At 40.2% G+C, this 10,443-nt stretch overlaps 1 protein-coding gene across 1 annotated transcript in view; it reads left to right on the top strand.

The window, feature by feature from the left end:
* The first annotated feature begins 475 nt into the window (after positions 1 to 475).
* PRRC2C (proline rich coiled-coil 2C) overlaps positions 476 to 10,443 on the top strand; it is a 98,737-nt gene continuing 88,769 nt past the window's right edge. Inside the window, exon 1 of the mRNA XM_007446768.1 lies at positions 476 to 711. The gene's annotated coding sequence lies outside the window, so the exon portion shown is untranslated. The remainder of the gene's footprint in view (positions 712 to 10,443) is intronic.

The raw sequence follows: 10,443 nt of genomic DNA, 5'->3' as shown, positions 1-10,443 counted from the left end.
CCGTTGCGGAGCACAGGCTCCGGACGCGCAGGCTCAGCGGCCACGGCTCACGGGCCCAGCCGCTCCGCGGCACGTGGGATCCTCCCAGACGGGGGAACGAACTGCGTCCCCTGCAGCGGCAGGCGGACTCTCAACCACCGCGACACCAGGGAAGCCCTGCATAGTTTAATTTTTATACACACTGCCAAAGTGTTGTTTTAACCAATTCACACAACTATCCAGCACCTACAAGAGTGCTCACTTCCGTGAGGCATAACAACCTGTAATTGAGGTCTCTAAGTTCCTGGAGAGATCTCAGGCGAACTCTTCACCCTGCATCTTGAGCTCTGATCGCAGGAACTCCCTCGGTCCAGCAAGCGGCGCCGTCGCCTTCCGTCGAGGTTGGGTCGTCACGGAGACCTCACGTGATCCGGCCGTCTCTGCGCCGGGGGGCGGTCTTGCGGGGATTTGCCTTACGTACGCCGCCGCATGACGTCGTACGTAGGGGCTGGCTAGCCGCCATCTTGCTTCTTTTTCTCGCTCGCTATTTCCCTCTCGAGAAGGAGCGAAAGTGCTTTGGCGGTTTGTCCATCCGCAGCTTCGGCTCTCTGGGGCCCGGGGTCCTTCCAGCCGCCCCCTACCCCTAGTTTCCCCTTCCCCTTCCCCCTATCAGAGCTCTGCGGAGCCCCTCGAAGCGCGCAGACACACTCAGCTTGACACTCATCCTGGCCGGTAAGGAAAGCGAGGGCGTAGGAGCTGCAATCAAAGCGGGCCCTATCCGGGAGGGCTGGCGTGGGGCGGCCCGGGGCGTGGGAGCGCACCCCGACCCTGGCGCCCAGAGACGAGGGAGCCGCGTGGAGAGGGCCTTGGGTCCGGGCATCCTCTTTTTCTCTTTGGTTACCATCATCTCTGCTTCTGGGGGAGCCTCGGCCTCCTGCTTGGGGAGCGGGAAAAACCGGAGTCAGACCCGCCCCATGTGGTCTGCAGCGGGAGTTCCGGACCCGTCGGCCTCCTCCCACTCAGGCCCTGTAGGGGGATTACGCGCGTTGCCGGGTAAGGGAAGGGAGTTTCCTTCCCGCGGGATAGGCGGGTGCGCGGTCTCTTTTCCTAGGGTGGGTATGTGTCCCCCCAAACAACTCAGGGGCTCATCTAGGCTCTTTAATGCCTACCTCTTCTTCATGTTTAGTGAGGGTGAAATTTGCAATGAGTAGTGTGCGGGAGAGACCGGGTTAAAGGCCGGGCTCGGTGAGAGGCTCTTCGGGGAATGAGGACCAGTCCTACTTCCGCTAGGGACGTGCTTCCCCAACTCCAGAGGCGGGTTCGGATAGTCTTTTCTCACCCTAGGCCTCTGCATCCCCTAACCTGCTTGGTGAATCTCACTCCGCAGCTTTCTCTCTTTGAGATAACATTAGTGTTGGTGTTACGGTAAAGGCCCCACTTTAGGGCTTGAAGAAAAGAGCATAGGGGGCCAATAGGAACACTGAGAAATTCTTCCTTCCCTTGAGAGGAATGTGTCTGATTCCTTTAAAGGGATGTGTATATGTTTTGACTTGATCTGAGATTCTTTTGAGGTTTCCGACGTGTCTGCTGTTTGCTGGCTACTAAGGCTAGCCGGATTTACGCATTGACCGATCTTCAGCCTATGTGCATAGATTCATACCTCGCCAGGGTACTTGGAATTGTACAGTAGGCAACTGTGCTGTAAGATTTTCATTTGGAATGCCCCCAGAAGAATCTGGATTTTTGATTAAATGCTTGATAGCTTATTCCCGCAAATAAAAATGATAGGGTGATACTTAAACGCCCACTAAGCCCAACTCCAGCATTTGTTAGAAGTAGATTAACCTCCTCTGTTGGTAATTAAGATGCTGCTCAGACTGGAGCCATTTTTAGGTGTGTGTCATAAATGCACTGCAGCATCTTTTCTGGTCCACTTCAAATGCATTGATCCCCTAAAAGAAGGAATAGGTTGAATGTGAGTTTCTAGCATATAGTCAACGAGTAATTCTCTCCTTTTCCATAATGGAATTTTCAGAATATAGACTTTTTACTTTTGTGTTTTGGAATGTGGCCGTTTTCCCTCCACTAGTTGACCTTTTACCATGTACTGAGCACATAAATAAGCTCTTTACAGACATTCTCTTTGTTAATCCTACAGCAAGCCTTTGAGGGAGGTACTATCATCATCCCCATTTTACAGATGAGGAAATGAAATCTGAGAAATTAAAGTAGTTTGACCAAGGTCACACGGCAGTTATTGATGGTGCTGTATAGATTCAAACCCAGGTTGTCTAAACGCAAAGGGGATGCTCTAAGCTGTCAAACTGCCTCCCTGTTTCTTGTAATTTTGCAAACTATAGGACCTAAATAAGATACAGCATTATTAACCTAGTTTTTGTTTTCCTTGACTTACTATAGAAACATGGTTGCACGTGAAGGTTAAAGTGTTCCAAGGTGTAAAAACTACATTATAGCTACTCTGGGGATAGAAAAGCCAGTCGAGTAAAACTCAAATGCTGTGGTATGACAGATAAGTTTTAAATTTTGATATCTGGCCTATATTATTGATAAAATATTTCCTCATCTGTAAAATGGAGATGATAATAGTAGTAATAGTAATTCCTTCAAAAGCTTGTTGTAGGTTTATCACAGATAATGTATGTAAAGAGCTTATTACTGTGCTCAGTACATAGTAAAAGGTCAACTGGTAGTGGAAGGAGAATGACAGAATACTGGTAGAAGAAAATACTCTTCTTCCAAGCAGTGGGTAACCTGTATATTCTCAGAATGGAGTATACCTTTGGGAACTTAAGAAATAGTTTTCCTTTTTTTTTTTTTAAGGCTTTTTTGGGCTTAAATATCTTTTTTCTTTTTTTTTACACTTATATATTGGGTTTTGTTTCTTAAAAATTTCTTCATATTCTAGAGTCAGTACCCCTGGGATCAGTATATTGGGCATAGCTGAAAATACAGACGTTCTGCCTCATTCAAGTCCCTGTCTCCCCTCTACCCCTACCCCCCCCACCGTCCTTATAGTAAAATGTCTTTGAAGATTATATTATGTCCTCCTCTCCCTCCAAGTGGTTTCCTTCTTCCCCCAGCCCCCAAACACCACTTCAGCTTGTAATTCAGTTGAGGAACTCGTTTTTCAGATGCTGTTTATGCCATATTTGTGTAAGGCACGAATTGATTATTCATAAAATGTTGACACAAACTGGTATAGAACCCTATTCTTACTATGAAGGAGATCCAAAAGTTGTGTCTGCCTGAGTTGTGACTAATATACTTTCAGTAAAGCGAGCCTTGTCATCTTATGAATAGGCTGACACAATGAAAGCTTGTCTCAGTCTGTGTTAACTGTTGCTTTGAAGTCTTGAGAATAAGTTAGTTTTGAGTCATAACATTTAAAAATTCTCAATAATGCCATTGATGCATCACTCAGGACATCTTTTGGGGTAAAAGTGTTCTCTAGAGAGGGTGATTTCAGTAACGTTTTTATTGTATGTGTGTCCTCCCCGCTTCCCCAAAGGCTAAATATAGTCTGACCTTTTTGCCAGTTATATTTCTAGTCATTATTTTGCTCTAGATTGACAGAATGCCTGTCACATTTTGGGGGCTTGTGTGCACATATTTTCTGGCAAATCAGAACAAGGGCTATTACTGAGTTTCAACAGTTGTCTAGTTGACAGAAACTTTTATGTGGTTAGCCTATACCTAGAGTTGAACACAAGATAGCAGTGGAATTATTACTGTCAATGTAATATACTCACCCATGTGTGGTGCTGCTAGGTGCTCTACATTAAAGAAGAGCAGGACATAATCAGCATTTGTGAAGCACATCTAGTATTAAAAAAACACTATTGGGTTTTTTGTGTTTTTTTTTTTTTTTTGGCTACGTTGGGTCTTCGTTGCTGCGCACGGGCTTTCTCTAGTTGGGGCGAGCGGGCTCTGGGCACGTGGGCTTCAGTAGTTGTGGCATGTGGGCTCAGTAGTTGTGGCTCGCGGGCTCTAGAGCACAGGCTCAGTAGTTGTGGCACACGGGCGGCTTAGTTGCTCCGTGGCATGTGGGATCTTCCCGGACCAGGGCTTGAACCCGTGTCCCCTGCATTGGCAGGCATATTCTAAACCACTGTGCCAACCAGGGAAGCCCCAATACTGGGTATTATTTACATAACATTATATAGTAGTTTTCTGTTTCTTGTCTGCCTTCTGATATTAGTCTGTTTTCCTTTACTAGACTGTTTCCGTGTCTTATCACTTTGTACAGTGGTTGGCATGTATCTAGAGTTTATTATATGTTATTGAGTAAATGAGATTAGGAAACAGAAAGATTAGACCCACAACTAAGGTTCAACTGACAAATGTCTTAGTGGAGCAAAAGAATGCCCCAGTCATTTTTCCCCCTTTATTTACCTATTAGAATAGTATCAGATGCTTTCAAATAGTTTGTGTTTATGTTCTGTACATTGTGAGATTTTTTTGCCTCAGATTATCCTTACTAATTTTTAGATTTATTCAACAAACATTACAGGTTCTTTTAATTTTGTAAGGCACAGTGCATGAGAGGAAAATGGCTTTTGGTTCGTACTGCCAAGATGTTCACAGTCTTAAGGATCAATATTAAAAGTTATCATGTGATCTTTGGATTCATACCAGAATATAAAAATAAAGATATACAGACAGGTAATGGAAATTTGGGGCAGAAAATTCATATATGGAAAATTGTCCATAGTATAGGTCTAGTGCCCAGTTGGTTACAAGTGAAGGCATGATGGCCAGGAGGGACTAAGAATAATTGTAATTATTAATATTTAGTGAGCACTTACCATGCCAGGCACTGAGCTAAGAACACTTTGAGGATTATCTCTTTCATTCCATACAATAAGCCTAGAATGTGGATTATTTTATTCCCATTACACTACTAGAAAACTGGATTTAAAGAGATGTAGTAATTTGTTCAAAGTTACTTAGCTAGTAGGTGAGATTCAGATTATTGACCCAGAGCCTGAGTGCTTAACTTCTATACTACGTGGATTTCCCAGTGGCCAGTGTTTCTCAAACTTTAGTCATTCACAATTTTTGCTTTATCTTCAAACCATCTGTCAATATTTTTGTTTAATTTAGCTTACTATCTTTTAATTAAGTGAGTTTAAAAGAAAGATTTATGTGATTATTTGGTGTTAGAGTTTTTTCCCCCAACATGTGTTAAACATGTAATTTTAAATATTCCTCTATGGACTACTTAAAATCATCTAATATACCATCAGTACTCATTTGTATCCTACTCTTTGGGACATAACTGCTGTAAGAAATGAATACTGCATAGGATCAGGCAGCAGTTGGAATTAATGAAGGCCAGAAGTGATGAAAGCCTAAAAATAGAATAGATTCATCAAACAGGAAATGGCAGCATTACAGGAGTAGAGATATAAATTAGAGCCTTAACTACATACTTGGGACAACCATTTCCAGGGTGAACTGCAAGGTGGAGTGGGTTTATTTAGACAGAGAAATGTAACAGGATGTCTAAGATAACCTATGGCAAGAGAAGGAGAACAAGAATGAATAACTTAAGAAAGAAGTCACTACAGAAATCAGGGTGGAAAAGGAAAATCTCTAAAATAGGATTGTGACAGCCAAATGTAGCAGAGTTCAGAAAAATATGTGAGATAGGGCTCTTGGATTTGGCTTGAGTGATCCCTTGTGACCCTAAGAGAATTTAAGTTAATTAATGAGGCAGAAAGGTTATACGCAGGGAGGAATAAGTAGTGAGACCTCTTGATTTTTAGGTGTGTTGAATACTCAAAATGAGCTCTGGACTAGGAGTTTGAAAATCTGGGGTTAATCCTTTTGTCACTTGGGAGCAAGTGACTTGGCTTCTTTAAGTTGTGGATACACTATTCATCTGGAAAATAAGGATAATACCGGTATCCCCTTAGAGGATTGTTACAAAGATCACATTAAATGTGTTTCTTATACTTTTTGAGTTTAATATTCTTTGATACCACATGAGTCTTAACCACATTTAAAACAAAAGGGACGCATGAAAAGTAGAAAGTTGAATTATGGGAGGATAGGCTCTCAACCAGATTGGAAGATCTCCTCATGGTGCATATGTAGTTAGAGAATGGGTGTCTAGGGAAGTTAATAATCGATCTTCCTCCTCCTTTCCTAATGAATAATCTGAAAGTGCAGGGCTGCTGTATATGGTTGTACCATTTGTGCACTGCACAAAGATGCCTGGCTGAAGGAGGCAACAAGGACTGAAATCTAGTCCTTGATCTGCTTTCAGAGTCCTGTGCCCTGGCTAAGCCTCCAGCGGAAATTGTGCCTGCACTTCTCTTCTCCCTCCCAAGACATCAGCCCTCTCACCAAGATGAGTACCTGTATCTTCCCAGAGGGTGTGTTTTTCTATTTGCACAAAGGCCCTGTGGAGGCCAGTGCTCTGAAAGGCTCCTTAAAGAGACATATTAAGGATATGTTTAGAACAACATCAAAAACATTTGGGAGACTGGAGAAATGGTCACTAGGAACAGAAAGCTTAGAACTTATTATGAAAATGGGTTAAGTAGTTGCCCAACAGCAAGTACAGAATTCCAGTTTATCCAGTGTATTTTAAAGATGGGCATTGTAACTTATTAAGTGTTTCTAGTAATTTGGAAACAAATAATGTTTATTAAAATATAATATGTAGATTATCAGCTTTCAAAGAGGAAAGAATATATGAGTGAAACTATACTTAACATTTTAATCTTCAAAAAAACCATTTTATACTTTTTCAGTTGCAATTACAATTTACATTTTTGGCAATATGACTCTTGTTGCTTGGCCTGTATTTGTATATATTTTTAATGTTATTTATTTTGATGTTTGAAGTTTTTTGGGGGGCTTGTGTTGGATCTTCATTGCTGCGTGCGGGCTTTCTCTAGTTGTGGCGAGCGGGAGGTACTCTTCGATGTGGTGCGCGGGCTTCTCATTGCCGTGGCTTCTCTTGTTGCGGAGCACTGGCTCTAGGCATGGGGGCTTCAGTAGTTGTGGCATGCAAGCTTCAGCAGTTGTGGCTCATGGGCTCTAGAGCGCAGGCTCAGTAGTTGTGGCATACGGGCTTAGTTGCTCCGCAGAATGTGGGATCTTCCCGGACCAGGGATCAAACCCGTGTCCCCTGCATTGACAGGTGGATTCCTTTTTTTTAAATTTTTTTTAAACATCTTTATTGGAGTATAATTGCTTTACAACAGTGTGTTCGTTTCTGCTTTATAACAAAGTGAATCAGTTATACATATACATAGGTTCCCATATCTCTTCCCTCTTGCGTCTCCCTCCCTCCCACCCTCCCTATCCCACCCCTCTAGGTGGTCATAAAGCCCCGAGCTGATCTCCCTGTGCCATGTGGCTGTTTCCCACTAGCTAGCTATTTTACGTTTGGTAGTGTATATATGTCTATGCCACTCTCTCACTTTGTCACAGCTTACCCTTCCCCCTTCCCATATCCTCAAGTCCATTCTCTAGTAGGTGTGTCTTTATTCCCATCTTACCCCTAGGTTCTTCATGACCTTTTTTTTTTTTCTCCCTTAGATTCCGTATATATGTGTTAGCATACGGTATTTGTTTTTCTCTTTCTGACTTACTTCACTCTGTATGACAGACTCTAGGTCCAGGCAGGTGGATTCTTAACCACTGCGCCACCAGGGAAGCCCTAAGTAACTGTTTTTAATGTTAGGTTTAAACTTTGTAGATCTTAATTGAACATAATATGAAGAATTACTTCTGAAATGGGACAGATAGAGAAATTTTATTTTAAAAGCAGGGAAAGGATGTTATTGAAATAAGCCTTTTGACAGAGATGTGGAAGGTTGGTTATATTGCTGTATAAGTGTTAAAATTTTGATTAAGAAAAATTGGATTTTTTGATATACGTAGTTACATGTAGCCCACACCACAATTAGGATATAGAATGTAGAAAGATGAAATATCTCCCAGCTGTAGAATCAGTCTTCTGACATTTTGGAGACACAAAATATCTCACCTGATGAAGAAAAAGCTATTAAGGATTGAAAAGTCAAGAATAGCTTATATGTGCTGATTGCTTGATTTCCTGACCTGACCAAAAAATAAATAAATAAATTTGTTTGGTTGTATAGTTATATTTATGACAAATTTGAAAACATGGAAAGAAATGAAAGTAGAAAGTCGGAGAAAGAGATGGGTAGGTTAACATGTCTCAAGACAGATCGTTTTAATGGTAGAGGAATAGAGCCAGTGCTTGGTGGGGAGGGATGCTAACCAATTCTCTACACTTAAAAATTTAAACTTACAATTCCAACCCTTAAAGGCAGCCCTTTAGTTATATGAAAGGTTTAGAATAATTCATGATGTTGGATGAGCATCTTGAACAGAATGCTTCTCTTTTTCTACCATAAAATCCAACATACTTGCCTTTCAAAAAATAAAGTTGACTGAGAACTTATTTATGCATTAGTTTTTATTTACTATGTATAAGTTTTGAAAATGTTATTACCATTTATTAAGCTCATTATTAAGTACCAGACACCATCTAACAGCTTTATACACACTTAAATCTCACAACAGACTAGAAGATATAGCCAACAGATGAGGAAATAAAAATTCAGGATTATATTTAATGACTGTGGAAATGCTTATGCCATAAATATGTGTATGCCACAATTATGCTATAAAAACATGTAGCTACTAAATGTTAGAGCTGGGATTTAAACTGAATCTGTTGTAAGAGAAGTAATTGTGTAATATGAACAGTTTTAAAATACTACAAGTTGTCCAAAAGAGTGCTCTGGCAGTCACCTTACAGAGTAAGTGATAGACACACAGCTTTACTTTGCTGGGATAGTAATTTATAATACAGAAGATTTGATAGCTACATTTCTTTTCTGATAAGGCTTTCTTGGCCCCAGAAACTTAATTCACATATTTCAGTTTCTAAGAACAGTCTGAGCCCTTCTACCATTTTGATTAAAACTGCAACAGATTTATTGGTATTACACTTTGTTTTTAAAAATAACAATTTTCAATGCTTTTGCTGTAGTGCTATTTGTAGTAGAGGCAGTCAACGTGGTGATATTCTTAGCTTTACTATTATAATAGCAGATGATCTTAAAAATATTGGATGTCACTCTAACTTTATTTTTTTTATTTATTTTTTATTGAAGTGTGGTTGATTTACAATGTTGTATTAGTTTCAGGTGTATAGCAAAGTGACTCAGTTATACACATATATATATATTCTTTTTCAGATTTTTTTCCATTATGGGTTATTACAAGATGGTGAATATAGTTCCCTGTGCTGTACAGTAGATCCTTGTTGTTTCTCTTATATATATAGTAGTGTGTATCTTTTAATCCCAAACTTCTAATTTATCCCCTCACCCTTTCCTTGTTGGTAACCATGTTTGTTATCTATGTCTGTGAGCCTTTCTCACAGAAAGTGATATCTCACATGTAAGTGATATCATATATTTGTCTTTCTCTGTCTGATTTACTTCACTTAGTATGATAATCTCTAGGTCCATCCATGTTGCTGCAAACAGTGTTATGTCACTCTGAATAACTAAGTGACTATAACAGTTAGCAATGGAAGTGACCTTAGAAGTTGACCAGTTCAACCTCTCACTCAAAGCAGAAGTTACCTTTTAAAATATTTTTGATAAAGGCTTATCTTGCTGTTGCTTGAACATATCTGGTGCCCAGGAAGACACTGTAGTCAACCTTTAACAGTCATATTTTAAGATCTTCTAAATTTCCAAATATTTGAACACCATGATAGCATTCAAACCTCTTCACTTTCTCTTGGCTTCCATCATCTGCACAAGGATTTGGCTTTCTTTCCAGAGCTCTTTTTTTCCCCACAAAGAAACAGTTATGTATCTCTTCAGAGAGTTACTGTTTCTTTAAAAAACAAAACAAACTGGGGATGAGACAGCCGGAGAGATAGGGAGAGATGTCTAAGCTTATTTCCTAGAAGCATCCTTCTCTCACATACCTCATGGCATTGTGGCATTTTGTGCCTCAGGAAAATTATTTATCACTTCATTTCACAGCTCTTTGGGTTGCTTGGCTAATGGTGAAAGTAGAGAATGAGTTTAAGATATAACTTGTTTCCACCTATGGGTAAACTGAACAGTTACAAAGTTTTTCTTTTGTATCCAATTTAGTTTGTTTTTAATGTTTGTCTTAATGAAGACCAGAATTGAGCGTAATGCTCTAAACAATGTGATAAACACAAGATTCAGTAGAACTGTCACAATTCCAGATTTGTGCATTAGATTTCTATCAAAGTAGCAATTTTTGTAAAGCAGTTCTGTCACTACTAGCTGTCACTAACTGTCCTGTTTTATATGAACAGGCTGGGTCTGTATTCTGTATTTATGAAATTCAGTTCTTGAGATATGACTAACTACTTATTCTTTTTTTTTTTTTTTTTTTTTTTTT

The sequence above is a fragment of the Lipotes vexillifer genome, unplaced genomic scaffold, assembly GCF_000442215.2.
Source record: "Lipotes vexillifer unplaced genomic scaffold, Lipotes_vexillifer_v1.1 scaffold685, whole genome shotgun sequence".
Lineage (NCBI taxonomy): Eukaryota > Metazoa > Chordata > Mammalia > Artiodactyla > Lipotidae > Lipotes > Lipotes vexillifer.
This window is presented reverse-complemented; position numbering and strand designations above follow the sequence as displayed.